Raw genomic sequence first — 18,667 nt, 5'->3', positions numbered from 1 at the left:
AATAGGAAAGAGTTAGGGGAAGATTCAGGAAACAGGAAAAAAAGGACAGAAAGTGGGCTACATTCTCTCCAATACAAGTGGCTATTTGATGAATTTCATTAGCTTCCATTGATTTAAAATAAATGTTCTCTTATGGCCATGTCTAAATGAGTAAAAGTCATTCTTGCCTCCCTAGAAAGTAAAACTAATCCAGAAACCAAAAACCTGAGACTTAGAAAAACTTTTCAATATCTCCTAGTTGCAGAAACATGAGTTACCAAATGCACCTGCTTAAGACCTAGTGTGATAATGTATCCATGATAAAATAAGGCGCAGCCCTTCAAGGCACATGCCCAATCCAATTACTTTTGATTGGATGAGGAAGGTTCATAGCTTCCAGAGGCATAAAATTCACAAACAACTAATTTCTTGGAAATTCCACACATTTACAAAGAAAACCCAAGTTATAATTTTAGCAATTAGAGCTATTCAGCTCTACATGAACATAATCCGATTTTGGAACCTACTGTGAGGTCTTTCTGGGCAACAATTTCCATCCTTGAGAATAGTTCATTTCCTTGCTGGGCAATGGGTTCCTCAAATGCTCCAGTGTGTTTGAGTTAATGGAATGCTTTCTATTCAAGCCTCAGCCTCATCCCTTCATATGAACAATAAATAATGGCAAGTATCATTTCACAAAAAGCCTCTGGCATGGGGTTCTTCTTTGTCTCTTGGAGAAAGGAGATGACTAGTATTCCGTGGGACTTGTAGCTTTAGTTTGACTGCTGGGAGCATCAGCCATCCTAGCATTGGACAAGTACTCCAGTTCAAAGTGTCCATTATCAGAAGCCTCATTAAGATTAATTTCATTTGTTTCCTTTTTACTTTTCTCCTGTTCAGTGACCTCCTTGAACTAATGAACAGTGTAGTCTTGCTTGATGGTCAGAGGGCCAACTGGGACCATCATGCCAAAGACATCAAATACCATGTATGGGTCCAGCCAGTCAACCAATAGAGTCTTACATGAGCTATGATGAGTTTGCATGTGATAGAAAGGAAGTCCATCTACCTCATAAGAAAAATAAGTGGATACCACCTTGAATAGGGTCTCGGGGTACATGTAAAATTCTTTATACACAGGATTTTAAATGGATTAAGCATTTTTTGCAGTCAATGAGGGTTAAGTGACTTGCCTGGGGTCACAAAGCTAGTCAGTGTCAAATACCTGAGGCTGGATTTGAACTCAGGTCCTCCTGAATGCAGGACCAGTGCTTTATCCACAATGCTCCCTAGCTGCCCCCAAGCATATTTTTTTCTTGAAGTTCCTGCTCTTCTGGTAACTATTTTTTAGGTTGTATATGTAAAATCCCATTAAACATATTTCTACATTAGTCATCTTGTGAAAGAAGAATCAGAGCACAAGGTGGAAACCTCAAAAAAGAAGAAGAAAAGTCCAAAAGTAGAAACAGTATGGTTCAATCTGCATTCATAATTCATAGTTCTTTTTTCTGGATGTTGATAACATTTTCTATCATGAGTTCTTTGAAACTGTTTTGGATCATTGCACTGCTGAGAAGAGCCAAGTCTATCACCATTGTTTATCACACAATGTTGCTGTTACTGTATACAATGTTCTCCTGGTTCTGCTCCTCTCAGTCAGCATCAATTCATGTAAGTTCTTCCAGGTTTCTCTAAACTCCTCTTGTTCATCATGTCTTAGAGCACAATAGTATTATTCCATTATATTCATATATCTTCTGATAACTTTGAGTGGATCCAGTATAATCTAAAATATTTCTGGCAGTCATACACAGGGTGTCCCCTCCAACACATCATGTCTAGAAAAAAGTAGGTAGGCCTGATTAATTTTACCAAAGATACAACCCAATATTGTGCATGTTTTTCCATGGTTGAGTTGCATTTACTGCCTCCAAGAAGAAAGAAACTTGTTGATATAGTACTCACTCTTGGTGTATACAGTTGTGGAACCCTTGCAGGCAATGACAAGGGCTCTTTTCTCCATAGGACATACCACCCTGATCCATGTTCAACCCCATATCTGAGAGGATATCAACCAGCTTCTTAGCATCAACTGGTTAGTATAATGCCTAGGAAGTTTCTCTCCAGTGTCAATGTCCATCCCTTACTTTTCCTCATCTTCCTCATAATGTATACTTGTCATTCAGCTAATCTCCTGGTATGATCACTGTAATCTACTAGCTTGGACTTCTGAAACTCCAAGAGTTTACATTCCCCTTTGCCCTGTTCCAAGGAACTGACTTGTACTGCAACAAGGGTGGGTGAGGGGCCAGGGGGATGTTCAAGTTTTGAGAAACTAAAAAATGCTACCTAAAACTTAGCTAATTGCTTCTATGTTCCTTACATATGTCCCCAGTTGGCAGGCTTGGCTTCCCAAATATCTGGTAACATCAAAGGCAAGCTTATCTTGGCGACTCCAGACCAATATCCCAGTGCATGGGCCTTGGGCTGAGAGCCATAACTGCAATTATAGGTGGAACTATAGCAGACCAGTTTAAAAGCAGGAGGCCAGGCCTAGATGCATGGCATTGGCCCTGTGCTGGTCCAGTGAAATCTGCTATAGGCCTTTCTTTCAGCCAACTTTATGTGAAGGAAACAATTTAGTTCAGTTGTTTCTGACTCTTCATGACCCCATTTGGGGTTTTCTTGGCAAATATCATACAGTAGTTTGACATTTCATTCTCCAGTTCATTTTACAGAAAAGGAAACTGAGGCAAAAAAAGAGTTAAGTGGCTTGTCCAGGATCACGCATCTAGTAAGTATCTGAGACCAGATTTGAACTCAGGAAGATGTTTTCCTGATTCTAGGCCCTCCATTCTGTCTACTGCACCACCTAGCTGCCCTAGAATGAAATGATAGGGTTAGTAAAAGACTACAAGGTAATGTTTTATAAGGTTTGAATAAAAGAAATTATGCATTTTTTTTAGATAAAGGAACTGTGGGTGTTTGGTTTGGGAAAGAGACTACAGGTGAGGGTACAGTTACAAGATGTGACCTAAAAGCTGCCCATAGCTCTTCCATTTATACCCTATATCATAATGGGCAAGGGATATAACCTCTCTAGACCTCTGTGATGTTCAAAATCTAATGGGTAATCACCTTATCTGCCCCCACCCAGTGTGTGTGTGGGAGTAGAACTAGCTAAGTTTACTGATAAATTTGGCAACAATTTAGTCTTTTAATCATTTTTTAAAGTATATTAGAGGTTAACAAAGAGAGAGAGAGAGAGAGAGAGAGAGAGAGAGAGAGAGAGAGAGAGAGAGAGAGAGAGAAGGAGAGAGAAGGCTACCTTCATCTATCTATCCATGCTTCCAAAGAGAACACATGAATGTCTGCCACTACAGGCAGGTTACTGAACAAAAAAGCCAATCCTCCCTGTGTTCCAATTGAAGCTTCCTTTGGGACCTGAAGAAGAGCAGTCCCCACACACAGCTCCAATCTAATTGGCTGGTTCATTGATTGACATGACTCACAGGCAGTCTATGAATAGATTCCTGACACTAGGCAGCTTCTGGATGGTAGTCACATGCTTTCTTTTCAGGGGGACATCACCGTGATTCTCACAATGTCTTTCTCACCAGGGGGTAGCACCCTGATTCTCACACCTCCCTTTCCTCATCTATAAAATAAAGGTCCTAGATTATAGACCTAATTTCTTCTCCCATACTTGAATCTATGATTTCAAGTATTTGAAGGGTTGTCATTCAGAAAGATGGATGAATTTTGTTTGTGTTAGCATTTTGTTTTTATTTTATTATTTTTATTATTTTTTTTAATTTAAGAAATTAAAGAAGCATTTCCATACCATAGTAGGTTAGGGGAAAAAAAAGATGATTATACATGAAACTGGCAATCTGTTATGCACAACTTTCTATTCCTTTTACATTCTATATATACCTTTATCTATCAGGTCTTTCTCTCAATGCAGATGTCTACCTTCATATGTCCTTCGTAGTTAATTTGCAAATTTATAGTACTGAAAATGACTTAGTCTCTCAAAGTTGTTCTTAAAAGAATAATGTTGTTATTCTATACAAAATCCTCTTGGTTCTGTTTATTTCACTGTTCTTTATTTCATAAAAGTCTCCATGTTGTTTTTTTCTAAACTATTAACATAATTTCCTATGGCATAGTATTATTCCTTTGCAATCATACTACAACTCATTCGGCCATTCCCCAATTGATGGGCATCCATATGATAATCAGTTCTTTGTCACCACAAAGAGAGCTGCTATAAACATTTTTATAACATATAGGTTTTTTTTTCCTTTTTCCCTATTTATCTTTGGAAACAGACTTAGTAGTGGTATGGCTGGGTAAAAGGGCATAGAAGTTTAATTACTCTTTGGTCATTATTCCAGTTTGTTCTCCAAAATGGTGGAATCTGTTCACATTTCCAGGTGGTGGTTTTGTTGTGGTTATATTTTTTGCCCTCAGAAAAAGAATTAATAACAGTTAATGGAAATTGAATAAAAACAATTTATTATTAATGTTTCGGAGGGGGAAATACCTAAAAACATAGAGTTATAATAAAGTGGAATGGAATTTCTTTGATAGTAGAAAGTTGGCCTTAAGGCATATTTTCAAGCAGAACTAGATGACCATTTGAAAGGTATTGTCTAATAGGGGCTACATTTTCAGGTGGTATTGCATTCAATGTCCTTTGCTGAGATTTCCAGTTTTTAAATTCTAGCATTCTGGGATGATCATGATCATATGAAAATAACGATGATGGTGATTAAGGTCATCAATATATTTATGATGGTTCTTCTGCTAATTACAATGATGATGGTAATGGAGAAGGATAGTGATAGTGAATATTGGGATGAAAATAATCATTTAAAACAACATGATAATTATCATAGTAACTTCTTTAATGGGAAGGTTGAGTCATTTTTCCAAAAAGGTAAAAGACAGAGTAAAATGGGATAGGGGCAAAGAAGATTCAACACAGAGACAAAAGATGAGGAGATATAGTTTACTTATACCCATTCCCAGTAGTACTGATGCTTCTCTACTATTAGGTTGTACCAATTTCCTGTTTATCTTAGAATCACAAATTTTGAATTAGAACGGATGTGAAACAAGAGCTAGTTAATCTTTAATGATTTGAAATATAAGGAATTGTATTTCATGTTGAGTTTATCTCTTCATTGTCAAATTATGACTTTTTTTGTTTGTTTTTTGGGTTTATTTGTGTTTTTTTTCCAGATTATCTCCTAATTGCTATTTTTAGTCTCCATCCTTCTTTATCTCTCATAGCATTTGACAATATTAACTATATTTGATGAGTGGATACTGTTTCTTCTCTTTTCTTTCATTACAGTATTGTTTCCTGTCTCCCTTTATATCTATCTGACCAGCTACATGATCAAATAAAAATCCTTTTTGGAATTTAAGGTCCTTCATAAACAATAACTCCACTCCTGAATCTTTCCTGTTTTCTTAAAACTTCCCTACACTAGGGGCAGGTAGGTGATGCAGTGGATAGAGCACCAGCCCTGGATTCAGGAGGAGCTGAGTTCAAATCCAGCCTCAGACACTTGACACTTCCTAGCTGCGTGACCCTGGGCAAGTCATTTAACCCTAATTGCCTCAACAAAATCTAAATAAATAAATAAATTCATTAATTAATTAATTTAAAAAAACTTCCTTATACTTCCCATATTATTCTCCTTCCAGTAACACCGACCATCCTTCTTTTCTTCAAACAAGTCACTACATCCCTTGAACCCAAGCATTTTCTATAGATGTCCTACATGACCAAAATGTCCTCTCTCTGTGTTTTTGTCTCTTGGCTTCCTAGGCTTCTGTCAAAAGCCACTGAAAATGGATCTTTTTTCACAGTAAGCCTTTCTTATTCCCTCTTAATTTTATTGCTTTTCCTTTGTTGATTGCTATTTATACTGTATAGAGGATATTTGTATGTATTTATTGGCATGTTGACTCACATTAGATTGTGAACTCCTGAAATGCAGGGACTGTCTTTTGCCTTTCTTTTCATTCCCAGTGAATTGTGCAGTGCCGGACACAGAGTATTTGCTTAATATAAGCTTTTTAACTGATTATCTGACTGTCAAATTCTTCTTAGTCTACCTAAATAGATAGCATTCTTCTCACCATTATTGTATCCCAAGGCTTTTTCCTAGTCTCTCTTCTTTCCAGTACACTTTCTTAGTGACCTCATCATTGTTTATACATTTAATGATTGTTTGATGTCTATGAGAGTCAGGGTGCCACCCCCCTGCTGACAAAGACATTGTGAGAACGAGGGCAGTGCCACCCTGAGGAGAAAACATGTGACTAGTGTCCAGAAGTTACATCTCTTCATAGAACCGCTTGTAAGTCATGTCAATCAGTGCTACCAACCAATTAGCTTGGAGCTGTGTGTGGGGACCATGCCTGGTCAGCCAGAAGGGAGCTTCAACTGCAGAAGAATGAGGGATCCTTCTTTTCAGGTGGAGGCCTCAGTGGGAGCTGCAAGGTGAGGAGGAACTAGTATTTTTCTTAAACTTCTGGAACTCCATGTGTTCTTTCTCTCTCTTTTTTCTCATATACTTAAATAAATGCTTAATGCACAAAGACTGGTGCTATAACCTTCTAATTTAATGAGACCACACATTAGATTTTAGTCACACAATTAGATTTTAAACATAGCATGACCTTCCACTGTTGAGGACTAACAAATATCATAATAGGTAAATAGATAGATAGATATGTACACATGTATACAGGCATAAACATATGCACACACACACACACAATACACAAATGCAACCCTAATATCTCTCAAACTCTAGTCCTTCACCAGCTACCTGCTGGACTACTTATCATCTGATGTCTCAGTACATCCCAAACTGATCATATGATCTCTTCCCAAAAACATACCTCTCTACTGAAATTCTCAGTTTTTGTATGAACCACCGCCTACTTTCCATTATTTGAAGTTAAAGATGTTATCTTTGAAACCTCCTTTTCACTGATGCTGACTGAGAGAAGCAGAACCAGGAGAACATTGTACACAGTAACAGCAACATTATGCGATGAACAATGGTAATAGACTTGGCTCTTCTCAAGAGTGTAATGATCCAAAACAGTTCCAAACAACTCATGACAGAAAATGTTCTCAACATCCAGAAAAAAGAACTGTGGATTATGAATGAAGATTGAACCATACTGTTTCTACTTTGGGGCTGTTTCTTTTTTCCTTCTTTTGTGAGGTTTTTCCCTTGTGCTCTGATTCTTCTTTCACAAGATGACTAATGGAGAAATATGTTTAATGTGATTGTACATATATAACATATATCAGACTACTTTCCATCTTGGGGAGGAGGGAAGGAAGGGAGGGTGGGAGAAAAAGTTTGGAACAAAATATCCTATAAAAACAAAAGTTGAAAACTATCCTTATAAATAACTGGAAAATAATAAAATATTTTTATTTTAAAAAAACCCTCTTCTTCCCTCACTATATTTATGCATTTAGTTACCAAATTATATTTTTTCTCCTTTCACATCTCTCACATCTGTCTCTTTTCTATTCACACAATGATCACCTTAGTTCACTCCCTTATCATCTCTCACCTGGATTATTAAAATGTCTTTCACCTTTCTTCCCTGACTCAAGTACCTTCCCCACTTCAATCTATACTGCACCCAGATCCCAAAGGGATTTCCAGGCAGTAAAAACCTGGCTATGATAGAAGCATGGTTAGAAAACAGAGATGTTCTACTAAATAAACTCCAGTGTCTTCATATTGCCTCTAGGATGAAATATACCTTTTCTTTGCTTTACAAACACCTTCACAATCTGGACTCAACCTACCTTTTCAGCTTCATCTTACATTTTTTTTCCCCTTCCCACATGGTAGAGTCAAGAATGACTAATCTCTCAGTTCCTCATACATGTTACTCCATCTTCTGACTCCGTGCCACTGTCCTGCCCATCCAACTTCCCATTCCTGAAATGTACCCCCTTCTTCTGTCTGTCTCATAGAATACTCCAGTCTGTATATCATTCTATTTAAGTATCACAGCCTAAGTGACTTTTTTCATGACCTTCTCAGTTCTCCATGCTTTCTCTCTAACTTTATATTTCTTATCTATTTATTATTTATGTGATCATTGCAAATATGCATTCAAATTTCATACCACTTTAAAGTATTTTTTAAACTTCAAAGTGCTATATATATATACATATATATGTATATATATATATATATATATATGTATATATATGTATATATATACAATCATTTTAATGGGAGAGAAGGAGGAGGACAACTATCCATGTAGTCACCCCAGTGGAATGTAAGCTCCTTGAGAGCAGGGAATGTTTCATATTTGTCTCTGTGTCCAAAGTCATCAGACCACTCATATTAACTGACATAGTAGCTGTTTAGAAGACATTTATTGTTCGATTGATCCTTTCATTTGATGTTTCTCACAATACAATTACCAACTAACTTTCATTCCAAGGTACTCACCATGATCTCTCCATTCTGGGTCATTTGGGCTGTTGTTTCCTGTACTCATCATTCACTTGATATTCAGTCTCTCATATTTATACCTTATATAGCTATCCTACTGTGTCTGGAGTACACTTCCTTCTCACCATGGATAGTAGATCCCTAAATTATTTTGAAACACAGCTCACAATTTCTACATAAAACCTTGATCCTTAAAGTTTCTTGTGTACTTTCTTCAAGAACATACTTTGCATATATTTAGAATCCATATCTGCTTTAATATATTAATCCCAACCCACAAGCTCAGAGATGAATTCTGAGTCCCTGAACATGGATTAATCATCAATCAATAAATAAACATTTATTAAGCTGCTACTATATACAAGGCACTGTACTATATATCTCCATAATGTTCATGGAGGTACTTACTCCTGATGAGTTGGGGGCAATTATATAATGTCATTAGTTTGAGCTTTCCATTGATATTTGTGGCAGTCCTATTTTTACTCCAATCATAAGGTGCTCAATAATTTCCCTGATGATCCCTGAGAAAAGCTGAACCTAACTCCAGTATGTTTTTGATTTTCAATGCAAATGCTGCTAAGACATGGATGGGATTACCCACCAATGAGATACAATTCACTCATACCCTATATAGCTCAAAAGTGGCCAATCCACCAAAAGAATGAGGTGACAGGAACCCAAGACCAAATTTGTGGCATGGTGGATAACACCCTAGTCCTAGAGTCCAGAAAGTTTGAATTTCAATCTGGTTTCAGACACTTAATAACTGTGTGACACTGGACAAATCACTTAACTTCTGCCTTAGTTTCCTCAACTATAAAATGAGACCTATTAAAAATACTTATAGCACTATTTTTAGCGGGAAAAGTATTAGAAAATGAGAGGATGTCTATCAATTGGGGAGATTGCTAAATTAATTAATGGTATATTATTGTGATGGAATACTATTGTACCATAAGAAAAAGTGAGAAAGATGATTCTAGAAAAAAACAGAAAAAACATACAAATTGTTGAAAAATGAAGTGAGCAGAACCAAGAGAAAAGTATACATACACATTAACATCAATATTGTGAAGATGATCAACTGTAAAACAAATAAACAAACAACTTAGCTACTCTGATTGATAATGATTCAAGACAATTCCAAAGGACCCATGATGAAAAATACTACCCACCTACATAGAGAGAATTGATGGACTCTGAATGAAGTTAGAAGCAAATATTGTTACTTTTTTTTCTTTTTATTGTTTTATTTTGTAATATTGTGTGAGAAAATAATAGGACTCTTGGGACTTCCAGGGGCCCCAAAACCACACCTATCTGAAAGCTTTGTTCCCACCAGAGGACCTGTTCTCTGGGGCTCTGACATCAACATGACTGCACCAAAATGCCCTCAAATCCAGCAAACCAATGGATTTGATTGATGCTAGCCAATGAGCTTTGAACAATGTTTATGGGTAGGCTCTGTTCCTGCCCTCAGGGAGCTTGCACACTGACTAGCTTTCTTTGGTGCAGGAATGGGGTGAGTGCAGACACAGCCCACTAGGGTTCCCCGTTTTCTATCTTTTCTAGTCTTTCCTACCTTTCAGAGGCATGTGTTCTTTCTTTAATAATATCTAATATAATTTAGTAAGTGTTTAATACCCCAAAATGGTGCAGTAGCCTCTAATTTCTAAGTAACAAATATATTAGAAACCCCAGCTAATTTTCCCTACACTTGGCACAGCAATAGGTGACCATACATTTAATTTTAAATGTCACAATAGCTAATAGAGAAATATGTTTTGCATGACCTCACATATATTATTTTTATAAATTTCTTGCCTTCTCAAGAAGGAAGGAGAGAGTGAAGGGAGGGAAAATTTGAAATTCATTTTTTAAAAAGATTGTTATTTTTTAAACGTGTATTTAGGAAATAACAAAATAAATAAAATAATTATTTTTAAAAGGAATCTACTGTTCCTGGCACAATGTGAGCACTTAATGAATTGTTTCTTCCAAATATTAATCCTTCCTTTTATTTTACTTCTTTTCTATTTTATTTTTTTTTTTTAGTGAGGCAATTGGGGTTAAGTGACTTGCCCAGGGTCACACAGGTAGTAAGTGTTAAGTGTCTGAGGCCGGATTTGAACTCAGGTACTCCTGACTCCAGGGCTGGTGCTCGGTCCACTGCGCCATCTAGCTGCCCCTATTTTACTTCTTTTCTAATTGAATAAGCATGTCATTTCTTACTTTTAGTGGGAGAGATTGACTTATTGAATAAATATCAATAGCCACATACTTCCTTTTTAATTGTTTTCCTATCAGTGCATAACTCCTTCCAGAAGAATGTCTGTAACATATTAAGAACATGGATGATTTTATTTTTATTTTTGTATCACTCACAATTAGTATGGTGCTTTATATGTAGCAGACAAATAGCAAATATTGGTTGATTTAACTTAAATTTCCAAGGAAGTCATGTACCTCTAACAACTCAAGTCTCCCATATCCTTCATGCTCCTGAAGGCAAATGCTTCTTTTGGGTCCTTGTTTAGATCATGCATAGTAGAGAAGCTTCCTTTTTACTCAAGCAGTCAACAATCATTTATTAAGGGCCAACTTTTTCTTAGATCCTGTGCGATTTGCTGGGTATATGAATATGAAAATGAGACAGTCCCTACCCTCAAAGGACTTATACTCTACTGCACAAATTAAATGCTATACATTTGTAATGCTGTTATTTTTATGTGACTTGTATTCCCTCTTCCACTTAATGCTCAGTTTCCTGAAGACAAGTACATAACCTTATTCATCATTCAGAGTACAAGGCATTAATTTTCCATATACACACATATTCCAAAATATTATATATTCTAATATATTATATAATTATATATTATATAATATTCTACATTATATATAACATTATATATTCTAATACAGCACAACTCACTAAGTTTTCCATATGGAATATATATATATATATATATATATATAGTAATGATTGGAATGATGCTACCTACTGGAGACTTGCTGTGGGAAAGCTCCACCATGAGGAAAATGCCTCAGAGACATCCTTGGCGTCAGGAAATGACATTTTCTCATGGGAGCTGTCTATCAAGGCTACCAGCCAATCAACTTGAGGAGCCTCCTATGGTCTGGGAGGAGACAGGAAGGAGGAAAGGGAGCCTGCGCGGAGAGCTCTGGGGCTTTTTGGGTTCCTGACTGGATGGTGGTGGTGGCAGAGAACTTCACAGGTAATTTGAGGAAAGATAGGAATGCCAGGCTGTTGGAATTCTGTTCTCAATCTTTTTCTTTCTATTTTCCAATAAACCCTTAAAAACCTAAACTTGTTTTATCAGTGATTTTAGTCAGTTTCCCAAAAAACTGGGGGAACAGATTAGAATCCACATTTAGAATCTTAAATTACACAGTTTGGCTGACCACGAAGAGGAAAACCGAACGTTTCATCTTCTGATCTTCTGATTGGGTAAGATTTCCCCTCCCCTGTCCCCTTAAATTGGAAAGAACTACCAAGTATAGGCTGTTTTAAATTTCAAATGGATCTTTTAAACATCCTAAGTACCCCTTTTCTAGCTTTACCTTCACTAATCAGAGATGTTGGCCAGTTTGAATTTGAATATATTTTTATTACTCTTTTTGATTTTGTGGGGCTTTGTGGTGTGGTATGGAGAATTTGGCATGCCCAGATAATATTAGAATAAAGATGATTCCCCGGAATTCCCCATTAGGAAAGCTACTTATGGATTGGAATGAGGGAAAACTTAGACTAAATAGAACCATGACCAGAGGAAAGCTTATCAGACTGTGTTTTATGTGGCATGAGGAATTACAGGAAGAATGGCCCAAATATGGGTCATTTGTTCCCCAAACACTGAGGCATTTGCAAAGAACCCTAAGTAGATGTCCACCTGAACATTTACATTATTGGAAAACCTGGGCCAGAGCAAGTGAAAATTATCATACTAAAAATATAAGATGAAGAAAATCCAGTCCCCAGTTTACATCTGAGTCTGCCTCCCAAACTGAAACAATAAACTGGCAGAAAGGCATGGCCTCCCAAACCGAAACGCCCAATAATACAACTCAATCCAAGGCCGTTCAGACTGAAATTCCAAATGACCCAACTCTTATTCCCTTGCCCTCTACTTCCTCAATGCCAAACAAACAAAGAAAGAAAGAAATGATTCCCCTGTAGAGGAGACAGAGAAAGTAAAAATTTTTTCCCTTTCAAGAGATCCTCGCCCATGGTCAAAAAGGTACTATACATAAGCTCAGACAATACACACCGTTTACACCCAAGGATTTGGCTTTATGGGGACAAAGCACTCCTAAATTTGATGAAGATCGCACAGCAGTTATCAGGCAGTTTAGAGCAATTTTTAGAGCATATCAACCCACTTGGAATGATGTTACTGACCTTATGGAAACAATATTGTCCCCAGGAGAAAGAGCAGATATAGTAGCTGCAGCAAACAGCCTGGAAGCCACGGGAAAGGTTGATATTGGGTGGCCTATTCAAGACCCGGACTGGGACCCCAATAACCGTAAGCATTTTGATATGTTGAAAGATGCAAGGGAAACATTACTGAAGGCAATGGAATCCTGTATTAGAAAGACTGATAACTGGCAAAAATTTATAGATACAGTTCAGGGACCTGATGAGAGACCTAGTAGATTTTATGACAAGCTGTGTAAGTATGCCAGGCAATATGCTAGACTAGACCCATTAGACAGTAGAGACACCCATATTATCTGCTCTCATTTTGTAAACCAGTCCTTACCAGAAATTCAGAAATATTTTAAAAAGCAATGTCCTGGGTGGAATAGTTTGAGTCCTGACAGACTTAAAGAAATAGCAACATATATTTACGAAGAAAATGAGAGAGAAGAAAGGAACAGACAGGACATTTTAGCTCCAGTACAGGAAACAACAGGGCAGAGAAACTGGAAAATTGAAAATCATTATCAACCCCCTAAATTTTGCGAGTACAGCAAAAAACAAGGACACTTCTTGAGGGAATGTAGAACTAGAAAACAAGACCTTAAGAGGACAATGACTGAGAGCCTTGAGGAATTCTTTGGGGGAAATCAAAATAATTTTGGAAACTTTTATCAGAAAGGAAACAACCGGAGTAATTATAGGCCTTATTACAGGCAGATTCAAAATGGATATAAATCTTTTCAGGGGGATATAAACAGACAGTATCAGAATAACCGTAGACCCTATCAGGGAGAAACAGAAGGACAGAACCAGAATCAAGGTAACCATGGACTCCCTCAAAGGGGGTCACAGGATTGACAAGAGGAAGGGGAGGAATGGAACATAGATAATGAAAGCAGCATATTCCCAGATCTGGATTTTTTGAATGCACTTGTGCCAGTCCATTCACCTCCCCAGAGTAATGAACCTCATGTGACCCTCAAAGTAGGGGACACGTATTATGACTGTTTGCTAGACACAGGAGCTTCTAAATCAGTTTTAGTAAGCAAACCAGATGCTGGGTGTAGACCTGTAGGATTTTTTAATGTAGTAGGAGTCTCAGGAAAGAGCCAGAGAGTGGCAAAATTGAATCCTCGCATGGTATCTATGAGGCCCTTAACAGTAGAACATTCATTTTTACTCATGCCTGATGCCCCTGTAAATTTATTAGGTCGTGATCTCCTTTGCAAGCTTAGAGCACCCATATCTTGTGCTCCAGATGGGGCTGTCTCCCTACAATTGCCAGAGGATACTGTTCATTTATTACCAATTTTACTTACAGAAGCTCAAGGAACAGCAGGGGAGGTATCCAAAATCCCCTCTGACATTCCTGAGTCTTTATGGGCCTCATCCCCTAATGAGGTAGGGCTCCTTAAGTCTGCCATGCATGTTACCTTTAAAGTTAAGGGGGGACCACCCCCCTCCATTCCACAGTATCCATTGTCTAGGGAAGCAATAGAAGGGATCACACCTATAATTGAGGCTTTGAAAAGCCAGGGTATTATTATTCCATGTCATCACTCTCCATGCAATACTCCCATTTTGCCAGTTAAAAAACCCAAGCCTGGGCCAGATGGTAAACCTGTTTATCATTTTGTGCAAGATCTTAGAGCAATTAATAATTATGTTATTCCTAGACATGCTATAGTGGCTTCCCCTTCTACCATAATTTCATCAATTCCCTATGAATCTACATGTTTCACAGTGGTAGACCTCTGCTCTGCCTTTTTCTCCATACCAGTACATGAGGACTTCCAATATTTATTTGTTTTTACCTGGAAAAATAGACAGTGGACCTGGACTAGACTCCCACAGGGATTTGTAGACAGTCCCACATTATTTTCCCAAATTTTACAGCAGGATCTGGCCTCCATTACCTTTAAAGGCTCCACACTAGTACAATATGTTGATAACTTACTTTTAGCCTCCCCTAATGCTGAAATTTGTCAAGAAGATAGCCCTCACTTACTACTAGAGCTGCACAAGAGAGGCCACAAAGTGTCCAAGTCAAAGGTACAATGGTGTTTGCCCCAGGTGGAATATTTAGGATTTATTCTGGCTGCTGGAACTCGCTCTGTCTCTTCTAAGAGAGTCCAGGCCATTCAACAACTTTCTGCCCCCTCTACTAAGAAGCAATTAAGAGCCATTCTGGGAGCAGCTGGGTACTGTAGACAATGGATACCCTCTTTTGGTGAAATTACTAAACCTCTCATAGCTCTAACAAAAAGTTCTGTCCCAGACATTTTACAGTTGGATCCCCAGCATCTCTCAGCCATAAAAGAATTAAAACGGGCCTTGTTATCAGCACCTGCCCTAGGACTACCAGATTATAGTAAGCCTTTTACTCTCTTTGTGCATGAACAAAGGGCTTCTGGAGTTCTGACTCAATCACTGGGGCCTAACCAATGCCCTATAGCCTACTATTCAACTCAGCTGGACCCTGTAGCAGCTGGAGCACCACCTTGCCTTAGAGCAGTCGTGGCCACAGCCCTTTTGGTAGAAAAAGCCTCTGATTTGGTTCTAGGTAACCCTCTAACTGTGCAATGCCCTCACGAAGTGGAGGCTCTCTTACTATGTCACAGGACACAAGCCTTTTCAGATCAAAGGCTGGCTAAGTATGAAATAACCCTGTTAGGTAATGAGAATATCACTTTAAAATGCTGCACAGTTCTTAATCCAGGAACACTACTCCCTAATTTACCATTCTTGGGGGGGGGGAACCGTTGCATGACTGTGCTTCTTTAGTTGATATGGCTGAAAAACCCCGTGATGATCTTTTTGATACAACTTTAGAAAATCCTGATCTTGTCCTCTATACAGATGGTTCCTCATTTTTGAGAGAGGGAACCCATTTTACTGGAGCTGCTGTAATTTCTGATTATGACACCCTCTGGGCAGCTTCTTTTCCTTCCCATTTTAGTGCACAGGCTGCTGAACTTGTGGCTCTTACACAGGCCTGTAATATAGCCAAAGGTAAGAGTGCCACTATTTTTTACTAACTCGAAATATGGCGTTGGCATATGCCACTTTATTGGTATGATTTGTCTTCAACGAGGCTTCCTAACATCCTCGGGCAAGGCTATTGCCAATGGGGACCTTATCAAGGACCTCTTAGATGCCCTGAAACTGCCTTCTTCCCTAGCTGTTGTACATTGCCCTGCCCACACAGGGAATAGTGATCCTGTTTCAAAGGGAAATGCATGAGCCGATTCTGCAGCCAAGCTTGCTGCATTAGAAGCTCCTGAACATGCATTTGACCTTTCACCTTCTGTGGATATTCCTTCCAACCTAACCTATGACGATTCTGAAGTAGAAAAGTGGAAAAAAGAAATTTAAGGCAAAACAGATCAACGGCGTCTGGGTGTCTCCGGAAGGTAAGCCATTTCTTCCCTGGAAATTCTACCACCAGGTATGCCTCTCTGTTCACAGGAAAGGCCATTTTGGTACACAAGGCATTGTAGACTCTATTAAGAGAACCTGGATAGCACCAGGTGTGACTAATACAGCATCTCGAATCTGCTCAGGCTGCTCCACATGTCAGTCTTATAATCAGTATGCTTTTAAGGCCAAAGCTTATGGAGGGTGTCCTCTAGCATATACACCTTTTGAACACTTACAAATTGATTATATTACGATGGCAAAAGCAAGACATTATAAATTTTGCCTTGTTATAGTTGATCAGCTCACTCAGTGGGTGGAGGCCTTTCCCAGCCCCCGAGCCACAGCTGCCTTTGTTGCCAAAATTCTTCTTAAAGAGATAGTACTTCGTTTTGGCCCACCAGCCCGCATCGATTCTGAGAAAAGCACACATTTCACTGATTCGATTTTATCCCAAATCTACTCTTTATTGGGAGTGACTCCAAAATTCCACACGCCCTACCATCCACAAAGTTCAGGCCAAGTTGAACATATGAATAAAGAGCTTAAGAGTATGATTGGAAAATTATGTACTGAAACCCATTTGAAATGGCCTGATGTTCTACCATTGGCATTATTCTATCTATGAAGTAGACCAAGAGGAGAACTTTATATATCTCCTTATGAAATGCTTTTTGGTCACCCTCCTATTCAAGCTAAAACTTTTTCCCCAGTTTATATATCACCAGTGGGAGGTGATACTTCTGTTGCCTCCTATATACAGGAATTACAAACCAGGCTACATGAACTCCATGAGGCAGGAGCTGTGGTCCAGGCAGGACCATTAGACTTTTCATTGCATAACTTCAACCCAGGAGATAAAATACATGTAAAGAATTTTCAGAAAACCAGTGGAACCCAACCTGCCTGGAAGGACCTTTTCAGGTATTATTGACAACTCCTACTGCCATTAAAATTCGTGGAAAAGACTCATGGATTCATTGCTCTCATGTAAAGCCTGCACCATTCATAGGTGAAGAGATTTCAGATCGACCTGAGGTAGATGCTAAAGAGCTAAAAACCCTAATGATAGCAACTGTTAAAGAGCAAAGAGAGTTCAGAGGAAATAGGCAGTTCCCATTTGATAATCCCACTGATCAGTTAAATGCTTTGGGACTCAGTCTTTGTAAAGTATCAGGAGACAGAAATTGCCTTTTTAGGGCTTTAGCAGACAAGCTAGAAGGTCACTGTAGAAATCATCTCAGACACAGACAAGAAGCTGCTTCTTATATGATTAACCGTAGAGAAGAGTTTGAGTCTTTTAGAGTAAATGACTCCCCTTTTGAGGAATATGTTGACGAATTAAAGAAATTTGGAAAGTGGGGAGGAAATGATACAATTGTAGTATTTGCTAAGCAGCATCAGCTGAATGTGGTAGTTCATCAGTTAAATCAGCCTTTATTGAAAATCAGTGGCACAGACAAAACTGATGCTAGAGAACTCCACATTTTCTACCATAAAGACCATTATGACAGCATTAGAAAGATCAATGACAATTCAGAAACCCCTGCCACATTGGCATGCAGAGAATTGGGGAACCAGTTAAAACAATGTGGCCTACCCCAAACTCTAGCAGCTTAAATACCTTAAAATTTAACAAGCATTTCCTTCTATAGGCAAAGCACTGAAGCACATGGCCTAGTTTTCTGGCCTACCTCAATTTCCCCCACCCTTTCCCTACCCTATACCTATTTTTTTTAATCCTTTTTGTTTTTTGTTTTGACTTTTGAAAGTCACTGAAAAGACCTGGAATTCACCACACCTTTAAGTTCTTTAAGAGCACAAAAGGGTGCTTAGCGAATCTTTTGCTTTTTATTTTTGGTTTTTGGTTTTGCTTTGTTTTTTGACTTTTGTTTCTTTTGCTTTTATTTAAAACTAAATTTTGTAAACTAAGTGACTTTTCAAAGACATTTTAAATATATGCTGTGGGTGAGGCCATTGGGCCTCAGAACCTACCAGAATTCTTTTTTTTACTCTTTCTTTTTGAGAGAACCATGAGTTCTAATGAGTTTTTTTTTTCTCCTTTCTCTTGTATGTTGTTCTGTTTAACTAAAAAAGACCAGAAAGGGTTATTGAACCCTATTGCTTGATACCTCACTGAAAACATTGAATATTGAATCTTGCTAATTTAAGTCTTATTTCTTTTGGTAAATTAATCACCACTTTAAGTATCTGCTACTGTTATACTAGAGAATTCATGTATAAGATGATGTGGTTTACTTGCTAAAAGAAGATTATGTAATAATGTCTAAAAGAA

At 38.1% G+C, this 18,667-nt stretch overlaps 1 pseudogene; it reads right to left on the bottom strand.

Moving 5' to 3' along the window:
* Positions 1–727: 727 nt before the first annotated feature.
* The window catches only part of LOC122739653, a 91,259-nt pseudogene continuing 73,319 nt past the window's right edge, over positions 728–18,667 (bottom strand).

This window comes from Dromiciops gliroides, chromosome 2, assembly GCF_019393635.1.
Source record: "Dromiciops gliroides isolate mDroGli1 chromosome 2, mDroGli1.pri, whole genome shotgun sequence".
Lineage (NCBI taxonomy): Eukaryota > Metazoa > Chordata > Mammalia > Microbiotheria > Microbiotheriidae > Dromiciops > Dromiciops gliroides.
The sequence above is the reverse complement of the archived record's forward strand: the minus strand, read 5'-3'. Positions and strand labels throughout refer to the sequence as shown.